Below are 18,820 nucleotides of genomic sequence, written 5' to 3'. Positions count from 1 at the left end.
GACGGGGAGGGGGAGGAGGTGCAGCTGCAGGAGCATTTCCCAAAGCAAGTTGGGCAGTTAGCTGTGCTACTTGCTGTTGCAGAAGCTGATTGGCCTCCAGCATCTGCTGTATCTGCTGCTGCAGCTGTTGGTCCATCGTGGGTTAACGATGGAGTATGGGGTGACGAACAAGATGATCTGTCCCCGTCCCCACACACACACACACAGCCAGTCGAGGGTTAAGGAAACACTTTGGAACGCACCCAGTTCTTATCTCCGACTTGGCAGCGATAGACACACCGTCTGCCAAGTTACTTTATTTTCACAAACAGACAGATAAGATTCGAACGTTCAAGAAAGTCCAAACAGAAATAATATTCCTCCCAGCAGTTCCGGACGAGGCTTTAGTGACTGTCCAAGGTTTTGCTTTGTTCGTCACAAAAGATCCTTGACCACCACTCTCTATTATATAGTCTCTGGGGTGTGGTCTCTGGGGTGTGGTCCAGTGACTCAGTTCTAATCCCTAGCACGCCTCCCAAGCTGCTGCAAACGTTTATCACGCCTTCGGAGGCGTGCGTCCAGGAATGATGTGTCATTATCACTTTGACTCGAATCAGCTGTCTCCTCTCCCTCGGCCGGCACTTGAGACAATGCCAGAGGGGAGGGCCCTGGAGAGGGAGGCCTGGCTGACTCCTCTTCCTCATGCTCGGAGCTTTCTTCCTCCGATGGGACAGGCTCAGAGGGCGGGGCCACAACACCTTCTGTGTCTTCTCACCCGGCCTCACCTCATGCTTTGAGAGTGCATCTTGGTGGCCTTCACCAAACCCTTCCATCTTCCAACAGATGTCTTGCCTGACTTCCTTTCTTTCCCTATTGTATTGAGAGAAGAGGCTCTTACACCCCTGCTGCTTTCCCAGATGTAAAGTCAAAAAAGGGGAAATAGAACAACATCTATAGCACCAGTTTCAGATCGTATAAGATTGAGGGATGTGACAGGAGTAATCAATCTTTTATTTCTCCCATCCCATCTTGAGAGCAAAACAATCTCACAAAGAGACAATGAATTAACAGTTTATTTTAAAGATAGAAAGAAAAAAGTTTTAAATGTTAGCATGCAAATCATTCCGTGGTGAAGGAAATAAATGTAACTTGTTTTTTTTTTTCCAAAAACTATTTTCAGCCGCTTGCTTCATTAATAAGATTTATCCTTGCCTCAATACTTAAAAGACTCTTTGTTATTTTTCAGATGTTAATTCTAAATAAATAATCAAATAAAATAAATAAATAAAGATGAAATAAAAAAGATACTAAATAAAACGATACTAAATAATAACAAAGTACCAGACCATTAAAGGTGAAGCTGGTATTGATGAAGCCACTCTGTCTCCCTGAAAGGCACACTGAAAATGCCTGCCAGAGCCCAGTCTCTATGCAGGGGTCAAACTGGTGGCCCACGGACCAGATGCATCTTGCACAGGCAACGCCCACCCCAACTCCACAAAGGGAAAAAACTTTGTGGAACACCACATGACGGCAACTTGATGCCAGGAGTTTGACATCTGTGAGATGCTGAACTTTTGTTGCAAACAGGATAATAACATTCACAGCTGTGTTTCCAACCTTCAATGTCTTTAAGACAAGTTGATGTAGGGGGAATTCGGTTACCAGAACGCCCCAGCCAACGTGGGCATTGTTCAGAAATTTAAAAGTTGAATTTCTAGAAGTTGAGAAATACTGATTCACAGCAATGCTCTATATATTAATGAATGAATGGCTACGGGTTCTAAAGAAGATATGGAAAGCTTTTTGTAGCTTGAAAATGATACTCAAAATGAAGAAAATGTGTGTATTGTTATTATTATTGGACATATCAGAGAAAGGATTGGGTGGAAATGTAAAATAGAAGAAGGGGCACTTTCTCGTTTTATGTAGATTTATAACACTCTTATTTTACTCTGGACTAGTACCAGTGGTGAACTTCAGCCACTTCTATCTGGATCACAGGATCCGGTAGCGCCACAGACAGGAGGCTCCGCCCACCCGCCCGGATGTCATCACGTCCTGTTTTTTACCTTCTACGCATGTGTGGAACGTGTTCACATTTGCAAACCAGTAGCGAAGGTAAGTGAATACCAACCCTGACTAGTACTATAAATTTATTAAAGTGTTTTTAAATATTAGTATGTTTTAAAGATGAAAGTATACTTCTATATGCCCAGGATTTGGAATATATCATTATATGAAGCATTATGGATTTATAAAGTATGGAATGCAGATCTTATTGTTTATACCCAGATTAAATCTTAGATTAATTATATATGTTTCCTTTCCATATATAAATGGGCACATGGTATCATTAAAAAGTTGAGCAGTATTATTTTGTGTGAGTGATTTTTCAAAGTTTAACATAGTTAGTTAGTTTAGTTAGTTTATTAAATTTCTATACCACCCTTCTCCCGAAGGACTCAGAGCGGTGTACAGCCATGTTAAAACATACATAAACTCACAAAATTTAAAAACAATTTAAAACGAATATATTAAATTTGGCCCACGAAGTTAAAAATTGACAAACAACCCAATTTAAAATTCATATTCTAGGCCAGCCTGGCCTGTTGGAACAACAGGGTCTTAAGGGCATGGCAAAAGGTACGAAGGTCAAGGATCATACGAACCTCCAGGGGTAGGTCATTCCAGAGGCCAGGTGCCCCCACAGAGAAGGCTCTCCCCCTGGGGGTTGCCAGTTGGCACTGTTTGTCCAACGGCACCCTGAGGAGTCCCTCTCTGTGGGAGCGTATTGGCCGGTGGGAGGCTAGCAGTGGCAGAAGGCGATCTCGTACATACCCAGGTCCTAAGCCATGGAGTGCTTTAAAGGTGGTAACCAGCACCTTGAATCGCACCCAGAAGACCACCGGGAGCCAGTGCAGCTTGTGCAGGAGAGGTGTTACATGGGTGTGCCGTGTCGCACCCATAATTACCTGCGCAGCCACATTCTGGACCAGTTGGAGCCTCCGGGTGCTCTTCAAGGGGAGCCCCATGTAGAGAGCATTACAGTAGTCCAGATGGGATGGGATGAGGGCGTGAGTGACCGTGCGCAGGGCGTCCTGGTCCAGAAAGGGACGCAACTGGTAAATCAGGCGAACCTGATAGAAAGCTCCCCTGGCCACAGCCGTCAGATGGTCTTCTAAAGACAGCTGTGAGTCCAGAAGGACTCTCTGAGGGGGTCAAGGTCTCACCCCCAATAGTCAGTGATGGAGCTAGCTGGCTATATCGGGATGCTGGAAACCACAGCCACTCAGTCTTGGAAGGGTTGAGTCTGAGCTTGTTTCTCCCCATCCAGATCTGCACGGCCTCCAGGCACCGGGACATCATGTCAACAGCATTATTGGGGTGGTCCGGGGTGGAGATGTACAGCTGAGTATCATCAGCGTATTGATGGCACTTCACCCCCAAACCACGGATGATCTCACCCAGCGGCTTCACATAAATGTTGAACAGAAGGGGCAAGAGGACCGACCCTTGTGGCACCCCACAAACAAGGCACCTCGAGGTCGTCCTCTGACCCCCTGCCAACACAAACTGTGTACAGTCAGAGAAGGAGGAGAACCACCGCAACATGGTGCCCCCCACTCCCAACCCCTCCAATTGATGCAGCATGATACCATGGTCGATGGTATCAAAAGCCGCTGAGAGGTCTAATAGGACCAGGACAGAGGAACAACCCCTGTCCCGGGCCCTCCAGAGATCATCAACCAATGCGACCAATGCCGTTTCCGTGCTGTACCCCGGCCTGAAGCCCAACTGGCACGGATCTAGATAGACAGCTTCATCCAGGTACTGGGGAAGTTGTCGCGCCACCACACTCTCAACATAGGCTGCTATTGTCATCTTTTTCTGATGATTTTTGCAATTTAGTTATTGGCCCATTGTTTTTTTCCCTCTAGAAAGTGTTGGCCCAGTCCATCATTGGGTTCATTTTATCTGGTACAATTGGATGATAATATCATGCTGAGTAGAGGAAACTAGGATCTAATGCTTTATTTTTGCACAGAAATAAAAATGCACATTTGGGATCCAAGTCCAACTCAAGTGTGCCTGCAGATATGCAACAGACTGTTTTTATACCAGAAAACCACAACTACACATCAGAATTTCCTTATGTTTCATCACGTGATCCTGATTTACTGAAGACATGTAACATCCATTGGAAAAATTTCAAAAACTTTTACTACTGGTTCTATGAGTGTGGCTTGGTGGACGTGGCATGGCTTGGTGGGCATGGTAGGGGAAGGATACTGTAAAATCTCCATTCCCACCCCACTCCAGAGGAAGGATACTGTAAAATCTTCATTCCCTCCCCAAACTAGGGAAAGGTTACTGCAAAATCCCAATTTCCTTCCAATCAGCTGGGACTTGGGAGGCAGAGATTAGATGCAGGCAGGACCAGTCAGAATTTTTACTACCGGTTCTCTGAACTACTCAAAATTTCCACTACCGGTTCTCCACAACTGGTCAGAACCTGCTGAAACCCACCTCTGGTAACATCCCGTAATAAGCACAGAGTGTACTTAATTATCTAAGTTCTTCACCTGTAATTTGTTTTTAACATATTAATGATTAACTTTCTACCTTTGGACTTTGCCTGGACATTCTTTTCAAATACAAATTTTCCCCCTTTTTCCCCCCCTCCTCCCTAACCCCTCTCCCCCTCCCCTTCCCCTTTGACTTCTTCATAGTAAAACCCAAATTCATAACAGATTATATCATACTTTACCATCCACTTACTCCATCTCCATATGCTGACCCTTTCTTTCTAATAAAATTATCATATCCCTCTTATACTATACTATAATATACATTTCAAAGTGACATTCTTGAGTATTTTGCCTGGACATTCTTGACAGCACTTAAGCTAAATGCCACATTATCTTTCCCTGTTCTAGCAAGGGGCCCACTTGCACAATTCTTCAGCCACAACCTGCCAGTTAGACAGACATTTCTTACATAATGAAGCATTTAACGTCAGCCTGGTTTTAATTATGTCTTTAATTAATTAATTAATCTGGTTTTAATTATGTCTTTTAACTTTTGTATCTATGTGTTTTATTTTGTGCCTGTTCACCATCCTGAGTCCTTCGGGAGTAGGGCGGTATATAAATCTAAGAAAAGAAGCCTCCTTAGCTCTTTGCTAACAGATACCAAAGCCAGTGCTAAATTAGATTGCTGATTTCAGTAACAGAATGAATAGCATGGCTCATTTGCAAAAGCACCTAACAGTTTGATAACAAGTTAATAGGCCAGACCCTCAGACCCTCAGATCCTCAATGTATTGATGGACAAAGCTGGCCCCAAAGCTGGTTCTGCCTCAGCTTACCTCTTCTAATCAGCAACTGAGTTGGAAGATCATTTAAATGTCTCTTAGGAGAAGGAGGAAACAACACTCTTGCCATCTCTTAAAGTCCTGAAACTATACAAATCCTGCTCACAGCGACACACAGAGCAGTGTAAGAAAATTGTAGAAGTATGAAAAGAATGGCCAGGAATAAGTGTGTACATAGGTAATCTTTGACTTACAGCCACAACTGTGCCTGGAATTACAGTCATCACTCATAGCGATCGTAAATTGAGTCACCACTTGACCTAAATCAAGTACATCTGGCTTTCTCAGGTGTAGTCATTAGGTAACCATGTAGGTTGATAAACGGAGCACAAAAACCTTCAGAGGGTGAAGGAAGTGAAGATCTGGGAGGCCCACCACCCAGCTGTGTCCAAAAAAAGGGTAAAGGTAAAGGTAAAGGTTCCCCTTGCACATATGTGCTAGTTGTTCCTGACTCTAGGGGGTGGTGCTCATCTCTGTTTCAAAGCCGAAGAGCCATTGCTGTCCGAAGACGTCTCCATGGTCATGTGGCTGGCATGACTGAACGCCAAAGGCACATGCAACACTGTTACCTTCCCACCAAAGGTGGTCCCTATTTTTCTACTTGCTTTTTTTACGTGCTTTTGAACTGCTACATTGGCAGAAGCTGGGACAATAACGGGAGCTCCCCCGTTATGCAGCACTAGAGATTCAAACTGCTGAACTGCCGATTGACAAGCTCAGCGTCTTAGCCATATAGACACCAGCAAAAGCTTTGCTAAGCCAAAAACTGCCAAGCAGGAGGGAAAAGCTTGGCTAGATTTGGGCATGAGCATCCCCTTCCAATGCCAAAGAGGCTCCCAAACAAGTCTGTGCTTGGTGCAAATGAGATATCCTAAACCTTTGAAGCTAGCTTGTGGGCTAGACCTCTGTCCAGACCAGTGGCACTGAGGAGACTGCCAGCCTCCCCTAGTTTTTGATTTTGGGAAGCAAGCTCCGTGCATCGAGGGTAACAGCTCCCAGATGAGCTTTTCAAAAACCTTTCTCTTGCTTTAGCCCCTCCCTCCACAAACCCACATTTTTTTTCAATGAATGAAACGAAACAAAGCAAAAAATGCCAGACGGAAAAGACTTGTTGATCTTTCTCCCTTCCTCCTCCCCCAATTTACTGCTGAAGCTAAACTTTCTGTCTCTGCCCTCCAATCTCCCTTCCCTTTAATAAAGGAATTTGCTAAATTTACTATGCACGTAAAGAGGGTGTCAAAATGTGTGACTTACTTTGATTGATGACGGGCTGGTTGAGGAGCGGAGAGAAAGAATCACCCAGGAGTTTATTTTTTAAGAAAAAAATGTGGGGAGGAAGTGGAATGGAAACTCCCAGAACAACTTTGCCTCCTTCATCTCCCCTCCCCCTGTATAAAATTTCATTCCACCCCTTTCAGTCTTCTTATTGATAAACATAAAGCTGTGATTCTGCACAGTCATGTTTATGACAGGCATGCCCAGGACACATGAGCCATGTCAGAATTCATGTTTGGGTCTACTTAAAAGTGATTCTGCACACACACTGAGTTCTAGATGTGTCAGCTACAGGCCACTCTGAAGTTCAACTGTTTAAACTTCTGTGTGCATTTGAAAATAATATAGCAGCCTCGGATAACAAAGTGTTTAATAACAGTTCTGCAAATCAAATTGTTAGACACCACCAACATGTGGGGCAACTCAGGGCCTCTGCTAACAGAATGCAACAAAGCCTGTTGTTGGGGTTTTGGTAAAGAAACCGATTTCTTCAGACTTATCGTTTCTGTAAACCACGTTGTAATTTTAGTGATCAGAGCAGTGGAAGACTTAGGATGTATCCTGCAATTCTCACTAGTCAGACTGTGGAATTGTGAATGGTCCATCTGTAATGCCCAGGGAAGGACAGAGTGAATAACTGGTTTTATTTATTGTTATGTAAATGCCAGTGGTGCAGGGAGCACACTAACAGGATATGTTTTATATTTTGCAGACTCCGAATTAACACCCAGCAACAATCAGTTCAAGCATCTTATTTTTTATACATCTATGGAAATTGTAATAGTCACAACTCTTCTGAAGGTTTTTCTGATGTAGTATATAGCCACTGTCAGAGAACATGCTATTCCCATAGTGAGGTAAAGGGACGCAATTCAACTGACGATCAACTTCCTTGTGATTATTGGCATGATCTGCAGGGTATAAATTGTCCAAAAATGGCAATGTATTTTACTGTACCAATAGCATGTTATGACACTATCACTATCATGATAGTGATAGTGATGATGAGGGGTATTTTTCCAATGGCCTAAATATGCCATTCTGAACTCTGAATGACCAATAATAGCCTTAGCCTTAACAATAGCAATAGCACTTAGACTTATATACTGCTTCACAGTGTTTTTATAGCCTTCTCTAAGCTATAGAGAAGTTATAAACTCTAAGCAGTTTACAGTGTCAGCAAATTGCCCGCAACAATCTGGGCCCTCATTTTACCCATCTTGGAAGGATGGAAGGCTGAGTCAACCTTCAGCCTGGTGAGATTTGAACCGCTGAACTGCTAGCAGCCAGAAGTCAGCAGAAGTAGCCTGCAGTACTGCATTCTAACCACTGCGCCACCACAGCTTGTACAATATAATAAAATAATGTATTAAAGAACAATGTGCACTCATTTGTCAGCAGTGTTATAATGGCATGAATCCTCTTTTTCAGGAGGGAAGGTACCAAAGATGAAAGCCTTCTCAAATGCATTTGGATGAAAATTAGAGGAAAATAAATGATATGGCTATGGGTGTATACCACCACTCCCCCAACCAACCAGAGGAGATTGATGAACTTTTCCCTAACGAGTTAGTTAAGTAAACAGGAAATACACAGCTGTAGTAATGGGGGATTTGAACTACTCTGACATCCATTGGGAGACAAATTCTACAGCAAGTGGGGGTTTATATCTGACACAGGGGTGAAATGTAAAATTTGTTACTACCAGTTCTGTGGGCATGGTTTGGTGGTGGTGGGGTAATGTGACTGGGTGGGCGCAGCCAACTTTTTAAAAAAAAAAAAACTTTTCAAAGCATTTTTTCTAATGCTTTGAAAAGCCTCTGCCAATCAGGCAACTCAGCTGGGATCGTCAGAGACTTTTCAAAGCATTTTTTTAACCACCTCTTTGGCCAAGAGGTTGCAGAAAAAAATGCTTTGAAAAGTAAAAAAAAAAAGGCCCTGATGATTGCGCGGCTTAGCTCGGCATGGTGGGGGGGGGGGGCAGAGATTTTTGCTATCGGTTCTCCGAACCACCTGCTGCCATCACTACCGGATCGAGTGATCCGGTCTGAACCGGGAGCATTTCACCCCTGATCTGACACCTTTGTCACCCAAAAGAAACAGGAAGGAACTACAGGAACAGCTATACTGGATTTAATTCTTACCAATAGGAATGAAATGAGAGATAAATGATAGAACAGGTAGAAGTTGTTGGAACCCGAAGGAGAATAATTATACATGCAACATAATGACCATACCATACTATTCATTCAACATAATGCAGGCACAGGTAATTGAACTAAGTCAAATTAGTGTTTTAAATTTTAAGAGGTTACTTTAACAAATTAAGAGAGATTAAGAAAGATTTCATGGATGGAAATCTTAAAGGGAAAAACAATTCAAGATGCTTGGGAAACTCTGAAAAATAAGATCATAAAAGCAAAAGGAAAAAAATAGTCCGTCCTACCAAAAAGAGCACCATGGGACACAGAACATTAGTGCAGGTCAAAATAGGCAAGAAATTGATAAGAAAGCACAGCCAGAGAACTGGAAAAGAGCTAATGTGGTTCCAATCTAGCAGAAAGGGATACTGGATCCAGAAAACTACATACCAATCAGCCTGACATCAATAACTGAGGAAATCCTGGGAAAGATAATCAAGCAGCAGATTTCTTAGCATCTAGAAAGCAACTACCAAAAGCCAGTGTGAGTTTGTTAAAAATAGATCATCCGCTCAAGACCTTATTACCTTCTTTGATAACATGACTAAATTACTTTATCAGAGAAACTCAGTGGATATAATATAGTTAGATTTCTACCCTTGTGGGATAGACAGTACCATCAACAGATGGATTTGCAGTGGCAAACCTCACCCAATGTGAAATCCTAATGAAACTATTTTATATGGAGGGCAGCATGCTATAGGGGTATCTCACTGTTTTGGGGGCAGTGTTCTTCAAAACCTTTATAGATGGTGTAGATGAGGGGGTAGAAGAGGAACTCTTTAAATTTGCAGACAACATTAAGTTGGGGGAAATTGCTAACACTTTGGAAGATAACACTACTGTCAACTTCACCCCATTCCTAAGAGGTCTTTAAGGGGCATGCTTAAGAGCACCAGCGTGCCTTCCGTCCCTGTCCTAATGTTTCCTTTATTCGTACCCATTTCATGTATTCATAATTATGTTTACACTTGTATCTGTTATCAAATATATGCTTGACGAAATAAATAAATAAAATAAAATAGACTCAAGATTCAGAAGGATCTTGGAAGACTTGAACTGGCTGGTCATAGCCAAAAAATGCATATCAGCGGTGACAAAAGTAAGGTCGTGCACTTAATCAGGAAAAATCAAATTCACAGATATAGAATATGTGGTACAGATATGGTATTCAGCAGGTTCTGACCAGTTCTGGAGAACCGGCAGCAGAAATTTTGAGTAGTTCGGAGAACTGGTAAATACCACCTCTGACTGGCTCCGCCCCCATCTATTCTCTGCCTCCCGAGTCCCAGGTGATCAGGAGGAAAATGGGGATTTTGCAGTAACCTTCCCCTGGACTGGGGAGGGAATGGAGGTTTTATAATATCCTTCCCCTGCCACACTCACCAAGTCACGCCGACCAAGCATGCCACACCCACCAAGCCATGCCCACAGAACCGGTAGTAAAAAATTTTGAATCCCACCACTGATGTGGTACCTGGCTCAACAATAATAATTGTGAGAGGGATCTATGTGTCCTAATGAACTACCACTTAAGTATGATACAGCAATGTGCTGCAGCTGCCAAAAAAGCCAACACAGTCCTAAACTGCATCAACAGAAGGATAGCAGCAAGATCATGAAAAGGGATAGTACCACTTTACACTGCAGTGAAGCCACACTTAAAATACTGCGTCCAATTTGGGTCACCACAATATAAAAAAGATTCTGAGACAATAGTGTGCTATAGCTACCAAAAAAAGCCAACACAGTCCTAGGCTGTATTAGCAGAGGGACAGAATCAAGATTATGTGAAGTATTAGTACCACAGTATTCCAAGTGTGTAAGACCACACTTGGAATACTGCACCCAGTTTTGATTACCATGATATAAAAAAGATGCTGAGACTCTAGAAAAAGCACAGAGAAGAGCAACAAAGATGATTAGGAGAATGGAAGCTAAAACATTTGAATAACGATTGCAAGAATTGGGTATGTCTAGTTTAATGAAAAGAAGGACTGGGGTGATATGATAGCAGTATTCCAATATCTAAAGGACTGCCAGAAAGAAGAGGGAGTCAACCTATTCTTGCAAAGACAGAACAACAAGAAATGGATGAAAACTAAGGAAGGAAAAAAGCACCTAGAACTAAGGAGAAATTTCCTGACAGAACAATTAATTAGTGGAATGACTTGCCTCCAGAAGTTGTGGGTGGTCCATCACTGGACTTTTTTTTTAAAAGAAGAGATTGGACAACCATTTCTCTGAAATGGTATAGGGTCTCCTACTTGAGCAGTGAGTTGGATTAGAAGATCTCCAACGTCCCTCCCAACTCTGTTACTCTGCTGTTGTTTTTTTCTGTTATTCTGTTATGACCTAATGTGTATTATACAGGCATGGATAGATTACCCTGGAGAAGTTATAATTCAGTTTAACACTTGGGTTGAATTTACATAGAGCTGGTTACATGGTTTGGTTTGTTTAATCATGAGCTTAACATTTGAAATGAAGCCAGCCTGCTTGATCTGCAAGCTGCACTTTATAGTTTAAACATGATGTATATATCCAGTCAGGTGTGCTCTAGTCTGTTAACAGTAATTAAACCTGGTTTATAAAATTAATGATGAGATCACAGTGTGATAATCAAGTCACAGGGGACATAGCAGTAATTTAAGGCAGCTCTCAGAGTTCTGGGAGTTGAAGTCCACAAGTCTTAAAGTTGCCAAGGTGGGAAACCTCTGATTTAAGATACCTTAACATTCAAGAGGATCACAACAGAGATATCTCTAGAACCACTTCATTCAAACTGAATGAACTTGTCTAACATGAACAACACTGGAAAAAAATTGATAACCCTCTACTTCCATGAGATGAGAATGACCAAGGCTAGGAGGAGATGCCTTTGTATTATTGCCCCTGTTGTGTAGGAGAATTCCCCTTTGGAGATAATTCTTGCCCCAGCCTTGAAGCTGATTAGAATGGAGCTGTTCTGAAGGGCCTTTTAAACTGATTTGAAGAATACTTTTCTATGCTCTTGTTTTAAAACGATTATGAATATAAATTTCATGATTATAATTATTCAGTGTTTACGCTATGGATGTTTTAGTGTTTGTAAGCCATTGATAGTGGTCTAATTGCATCAGACTTCTCAAATAAAATAAATTTGATCAACTTTTTAATTTTTTAAAAATAATTTTGTTGGCGAGGTATATCAAATGAATTAAGAATAGTAATGCTATTGTGTGCCAAAAAACTCCATACATTGCAGTGATCAAAATGAATAGAAGGGGAAAGCGGGAAAAGGAACTTGAGAGAAAAAAGGAAGAAAATAATATATGATATCAATTGAAAATCCATTCAGCTCTTAAGCTTACTGAACAATGCAGAAACCTGTACATTCTGATTTGGCCCATGCAACAGCATCAGTGGGTACTAGTTACAGTTGTTGAATGTAGGTATATAATCAAATGTATTATCTCTTTAGTATTTTTCCCTAACATCATCTCTTTTTTTAAAAATCAACCAATACAAAATTAGAATATCCAAGAAAAAAGGTGCTGTTCCGAAAGCGTTTTTCATTCATCATTTAAGCAACAGTTGTTTGATGATAAGCGTATCTTTGTTCTCTCCTCATTGCAAAAGACATTTCTCCCAGAATCCAAAGTATTCATTTGTCTTGGAAAATATTTATGAGATCATTCTGGTATATCCTGACTCATCATAGGAAGTGGTGTATATGCATACAGAAAATGCATATGTCTAAATAAAATAGAATTCTTTATTGGCCAAGTGTGATTGGATACACAGGGAATTTGTCTTGGGGCATACACTCACGGAGTACATAAAAGAAAAGATACATTCATTAAGAATCATAAGGTACAACACTTAATGATACAGTCAGGAAACAGCCAATATAATCTTAAGGATACCAGCAACAAGGTTACAGCCATACAGTCATAAGTGGGAGGAGATGGGTGATAGGAACGATGAGAAGATTAATAGTAATGCACATGATTTAGTTGTGTTGTACATTTCTGTTCCGTTTCCTCCTGGGAAGGTTCCTGCAGCTTCCCATGCTGAGTAGATTGTATTTCTTTTATATCCCAGATGAATTTGAAAGGTATATCCTTCATTTGTGCTTGAAAAATGTTGTCAAACCTTTCACTTTGAGATACTGTCATAATATTCTTCCAGTCTCCAACCGTTCCTGATGAAAAAGAAGCAAAATCCAATTATTGATCCTAGCCTGCAGTGTGTTCTCCTGAAAGGAGCTAAAGCATTGATGGTCCTGTCGGATGGTTGCTAAGTGACAAATTTGTTAAGTGAGCTTTGCCCCATTTTATGACTTTTTTTTGCCACATTTGTTAAGAGAATCACTGCAGTTATTACATTAGTGACACGGTTGTTAAGTGAATCTGATTTCCCCATTCTTTGCTTGCCAGAAGGTTGCCAAAGGGGATCACATTACCCCAGGACACTGCAACCGTCATAAATGTGAGTCAGTGGTCAAGCATCCAAGTGTAAATCACGTGACCATGGGGATGCTGCAATGGTCGTAAGTATGAAAAATGGTCATCAGTCACTTTTTTCAGTGCTGTTGTAAGTTTGAACGGTCACTAAGTGAACTGTTGTAAATCGAAGACCACCTGTATTGCGATGATAATAATAATAATAATAATAATAATAATAATAATAATAATAATAATAATAATAATAATAATAATTTTATTTCTATACCGCCCTTCTCCCGAAGGACTCAGGGCAGTGTACAGCCAATTTAAAAACACAAGACACAACAATAATTAAAAATTAAAATAATTAAATAAATTTGGCCGATTTAAAACCCTAAAAATTAAAATACCCCAATTTAAAATTATTATGTTGATAGACCTGCCTGGCGGAACAACAGGGTCTTCAGTGCGCAGCGAAACACCCGGAAGTCAGAGATCTTGCGTATTTCCGGGGGCAGTTCATTCCACAGGGCTGGGGCTCCCACAGAGAAGGCCCTCCCCCTGGGTGTCGCCAGCCGACATAACTTGGCTGATGGCACCCTGAGGAGACCCTCTCTGTGGGAACGGACTGGTCGGTGGGAGGCTATTGGTGGCAGAAGACGGTCTCGAAGGTACCCGGGTCCTATGCCATGGAGCACTTTAAAGGTGGTAACCAACACCTTGAATCGCACCCGGAAGACCACTGGGAGCCAGTGCAGCTCGAGTTGCGCCCATAATCACCCGCACGGCCGCATTCTGGACCAGTTGGAGCCTCCGAGTGCTCTTCAAGGGGAGCCCCATGTAGAGAGCATTACAATAGTCCAGCCGGGAGGTGACAAGGGCATGAGTGACCGTGCGCAAGGCGTCCCGGTCCAGAAAGGGCTGCAACTGGCGAATCAGGCGAACCCGATAAAAGGCCTCCCTGGCCACGGCTGTCATATGCTCTTCTAAAGACAGCCTTGCGTCCAAGAGGACACCCAGATTGCGAACCCTCTCTGTGGGGGGCAAAGATTCACCCCCAATAGTCAGCGATGGCACCTGCTGACTATATCGGGATGCCGGCAGCCACAGCCACTCGGTCTTGGACGGGTTGAGTCTGAGCCTGTTCCTCCCCATCCAGACCCGCACGGCCTCCAGGCAGCGAGACATCACATCAAGGGCATTGTTGGGGTGGTCTGGGGTGGAGATGTACAGCTGAGTATCATCAGCGTACAGGTGACACTTCACCCCAAAACCACGGATGATCTCACCCAGTGGCTTCACATAAATGTTGAACAAAAGAGGTGAGAGGACCGACCCTTGTGGCACTCCCCATGCGAGACGCCTCGAGGTCGACCTCTGCCCCCCTGCCAACACGAACTGCGAGCGGTTGGAGAGGAAGGAGGAGAACCACCGCAGAACGGTGCCCCCTATTCCTAACCCTCTCAACCGCTGCAGCATGATACCATGGTCGATGGTATCAAAAGCCACTGAGAGATCTAATAGGACTAGGACAGAGGAGCAACCCCTGTCCCGAGCCCTCCAGAGATCATCCACCAACGTGACCAATGCCGTTTCTGTGCTGTGCCCCTGCCTGAAGCCCGACTGGTACGGGTCTAGATAGATAGCTTCATCCAGGTGCCTGGGCAGTTGTCGTGCCACCACACTCTCAACAACCTTCGCCACAAAACGAAGGTTGGAGACCGGACGGTAGTTAGCTAATTTAGCCGGGTCCAGGGAAGGCTTCTTGAGGAGGGGCCTCACCACCGCCTCTTTCAAGGCAGCGGGAAAGGCACCCTCACTCAGAGAAGCAGTTATAATCCCCTGGAGCCAGCTTCGTGTAACCACCCGGGAGGCCAGTACCAACCAGGAGGGACACGGGTCCAATAAACATGTGGCGGCACTAATCCTACCCAGAACCCTGTCCACATCCTCGGGAGCCACAGGATCAAACTCAGGTATAGATAAAGGTTCCCCTCGCACATATGTGCTAGTCATTCCCGACTCTAGAGGGCAGTGCTCAGCTCCGTTTCAAAGCTGAAGAGCCAGCGCTATCCAAAGACGTCTCCGTGGTCATGTGGTCGGCATGACTAAATGCCAAAGGCATACAGAACACTGTTACCTTCCCACCAAAGGTGGTCCCTATTTTTCTACTTGCATTTTTTATGTGCTTTCGAACTGCCAGGTTGGCAGAAGCTGGGACAAGTAACGGGAGCTCACCCTGTTACGCGGCAGTAGGGATTCAAACTGCTGAACTGCCGACCTTTTGATCGGCAAGCTCAGCGTCTTAGCCACTGAGCCACCATGTCCCTTTGTATGCATTACATTAACTTATATTAATCATGATAATATAAAGCTGTACTTTAAAGTTGCTCTCAAGATAAATTGGATTACTATCTCATCTCATACTATCTCATAATATCTCTATGAGGCAGGGTAGGATATATTCCAACGCCTAGTAGCAGGGTCAGTGGTGGGTTGCCCCTGGTTTGCATCGGTTCTATAGAACCGGTAGTAAAATTGGCGGGAGGCTCCGCCCACTGACCCTGACATCATCAAAATGCTTCTGCGCATGTGCAGAAGCTTCTGCGTTTGTGCAGAAGAGCGCCGTACCGGTAGTAAAGGTAAGTAGAACCTCCCCTGAACAGGGTATAAGATACAGGCAGGAACAGCAAATACTGAATGGCACAACCAAGTAGCTTGCACTGTGTACAGAAAATTTTGCATAGAATATGGGCTAGACTGACCTACATATGGAATTATGGGGTCTTAAAAAGCTAAGGACCCCTTCAGGGGGCCTGAAATTGTTCATTTGAACAATTTCAGGCCCCCTTTTTAAGAAGCATATTGGAAACTGACAAGAACACATCAACCCCTGTGGTCAAACAGAAACAGGTATCTACTTCATACAGAGCCAATCAATAATTAAGTGTAATTATGTCATCTGCCATATCATGAGAGGCTCTGTATAGGTCCGTGATGGTGGCACATGTAGCCATATCGGTGGGCACGTGAGCTCAGCTGGCCAGCTGATTTTCGGGCCTTCTGGACCCACCACAAGTAGGGAAACAGGCTGCTTCCTGCCTCCGGAGGGCCTCAGGGGGCCGGGAAAAGTCCATTTTTCTCTCTCCAAACTTTCTAGAAGTTTGGGAAGGGTGAAAATGGCCTTCCCCACCGACCGGGAGGCCAAAAACAGCCCATTTGTCAACTTCCAGTCCCACCAGAAGTTGGCAAATGGGCCATTTTCCGCCTCCAGATGGCCTCCGGTGGGGGGTTGGGACGGCCATTTTCACCCTCCCCAGACTCCTAGAAAGGCTCTGGAGCCTGGGAAGAGAAAAAAATGGGGCCACAGGGCCACTGCGTGCCAGGAGTGGGGGGAGCAGGGGGGTCGTGCACACATGCACGGGGTGGGGCACATAGAATTATGGGTGTTGGCATGCGCACGCACAACACCCCCCATGCTCCCCCCGCTCCTGGCACGCGATGACAATAAGGTTAGCCATTACTGCCCCTGCCATCAATAATATTATTTATTTATTTGTTTTAATTTGTATACCGCCCTTCTCCAGCAGGACTCAGGGTGGTGAACAACCAGAATAAAACAGAACATACAAAATTTAAAAACAGTTTAAAAATAATTAAATATTGCTTGTGTTCTGTTTGATTATTAATTCTATGCACTCTGAGGCTTTGACATTAACATCTCTATTTGAAAGAACTGCACATGGAGTCCTGAATGTCAGGCTGCCCTACTTCCTCCTGGGCTTTAAGGTACACAGCGTAAAGAGAAGGGCTAAGTTTATAGACCAGGACCTTTAGCTAAGAACATGTTATATCAAACAGAACTAGGCAACAGGTAATGTAATTATTGGAATCGGTTCTTTTTATTTACCACTTATGTATTTCATTATTGTGATTTCACTATTTTTCCTAAAATAGATATTGTCAGTGGAGAACATACCATCCCTGTTCCTCTCATGGGACATGTTCACGAAACGGGTGCCAGTCCTAGTCCCACTATTAGTAATCATGGGGATAGGAACTGCAGTTGAAACAGGTGTAGGCGGAATGACACACTCAGTAATACAGTTTCGGCAATTATCAGAGGAGCTCCAAGAAAGCCTGAATCAAATTTCTGGGACTTTGGTAGAAGTCCAAGACCAGATAGATTCTTTGGCAGCAGTGGTCCTACAAAATCGACGTGTCATAGACCTCCTAACAGCAGAGAAAGGTGGTTTATGTGTATTTCTGGGAGAAGACTGTTGTTTCTATATGAATAAATCAGGTGTGGTCAGAGAAGTTGCCAGGGAATTGCAGGATAGGGCATCCAAGATAGGTCAGAGGTTACAAACAATGGACATGTGGTTTTCTTGGGTGCCTGGATCTGGGTGGATTAAACAAATGTTATTCTTGTTGATATGTGCTGTGGCAGGCCTAGCTTTTATTCCTTGTGCAATCCCTGTGCTGAAACAGCTATCTATCAGAGCAGAGAAAGAGATACAGACTGAGAAGGAGTTAGTTTTGACAGAGTGCTTTCTTGAAAATAAAGACTCTGAAACAGACACATATGTAGAAATGGAGTCTGGGAAGGAATGGAGGGAGTACCTCCAAGGATTAAGAGAGTGAAGATCAAGAAATACCTATCTCTTGCCTAGATTAGTCATATTTTGTTAGATATTATATGTTAGCTTTGTTTATCCAAAGAAATGGAATGATATTTACTAAAGAGTTGAACATGTAGGGAGTGGTTGAAGTTTCTGCATTGAATAACTTCCAAAGGGGGGAATAATGTGAATAAAGTAGGAATCATACAGGGTCAGCTACATGAACACTAAAGGACCCTCTCTATTCACATTATTATAAGGGAGAAATGTGCTTGTTTGGAGATTACATTAAAAATCAGCTAAAATCCCATTATTGGTAATATATCTCCTGATGAGGCCTAGCTGTCACAGAAGGACAGCCATATGGAAAACATTTGAGGGGCCTCACTGTCAAAGACACAAAGACATGTATGTTACAAAGAGTTACTTATTGCCTAAGGACAGCAATAAGTCTCCCGTATTAGTAATTACAGAACTAAGGAAGGTTGTCTAGCTAAAGATAATCTTATAAACTAGAAAATAATGATTTAGTAATTAGGAAGTGTCAATTATCATATAACAAGTGTATGTTAACCATATATGGAAAAATGCATGAGCTCACCGAATCCTTTGTCTTGGATATCTATAAAAACTGTTGTATCAGAACTCTTCCTTTGTTCAGAATTTCAGGTACAAATCTGGCTCTGAACCTGCGCAATAAACTGTATCTGGCTGACCCAAGAATGTTTTTCAGTCTTTCATTCCATAACACATGGAGTCCTGAATGTCAGGCTTCCCTACTTCCTCCTGGGCTTTAAGGTACACAGTATAAAGAGAAGTGCTAAGTTTATGGACCAGGATGTTCAGCTAAGAACATGTTATATCAAACAGAATCGGGCAACAGGTAATGTAATTATTGGAATCGGTTCTTTTTATTTACCACTTATGTATTTCATT

The 18,820-nt window shown here is 43.0% G+C and overlaps 1 long non-coding RNA gene across 1 annotated transcript; it reads right to left on the bottom strand.

The window, feature by feature from the left end:
• Positions 1 to 12,716: 12,716 nt before the first annotated feature.
• LOC139308866 (uncharacterized) lies at positions 12,717 to 18,798 on the bottom strand. The gene is made up of 3 exons (XR_011599764.1): positions 18,486 to 18,798; positions 17,242 to 17,664; positions 12,717 to 13,018 (listed from the first exon to the last, which is right to left on the bottom strand). It is a non-coding gene; the product is annotated as an uncharacterized lncRNA (long non-coding RNA).
• Between the last annotated feature and the right edge of the window lie 22 nt (positions 18,799 to 18,820).

This window comes from Pituophis catenifer, unplaced genomic scaffold, assembly GCF_029215685.1.
Source record: "Pituophis catenifer annectens isolate HBS135680 unplaced genomic scaffold, rPitCat1.0.hap2 SCAF_1, whole genome shotgun sequence".
Classification (NCBI taxonomy): domain Eukaryota; kingdom Metazoa; phylum Chordata; class Lepidosauria; order Squamata; family Colubridae; genus Pituophis; species Pituophis catenifer.
Note: the sequence above shows the minus strand (reverse complement) of the source record. Positions and strands in the feature narration are given on the sequence as shown.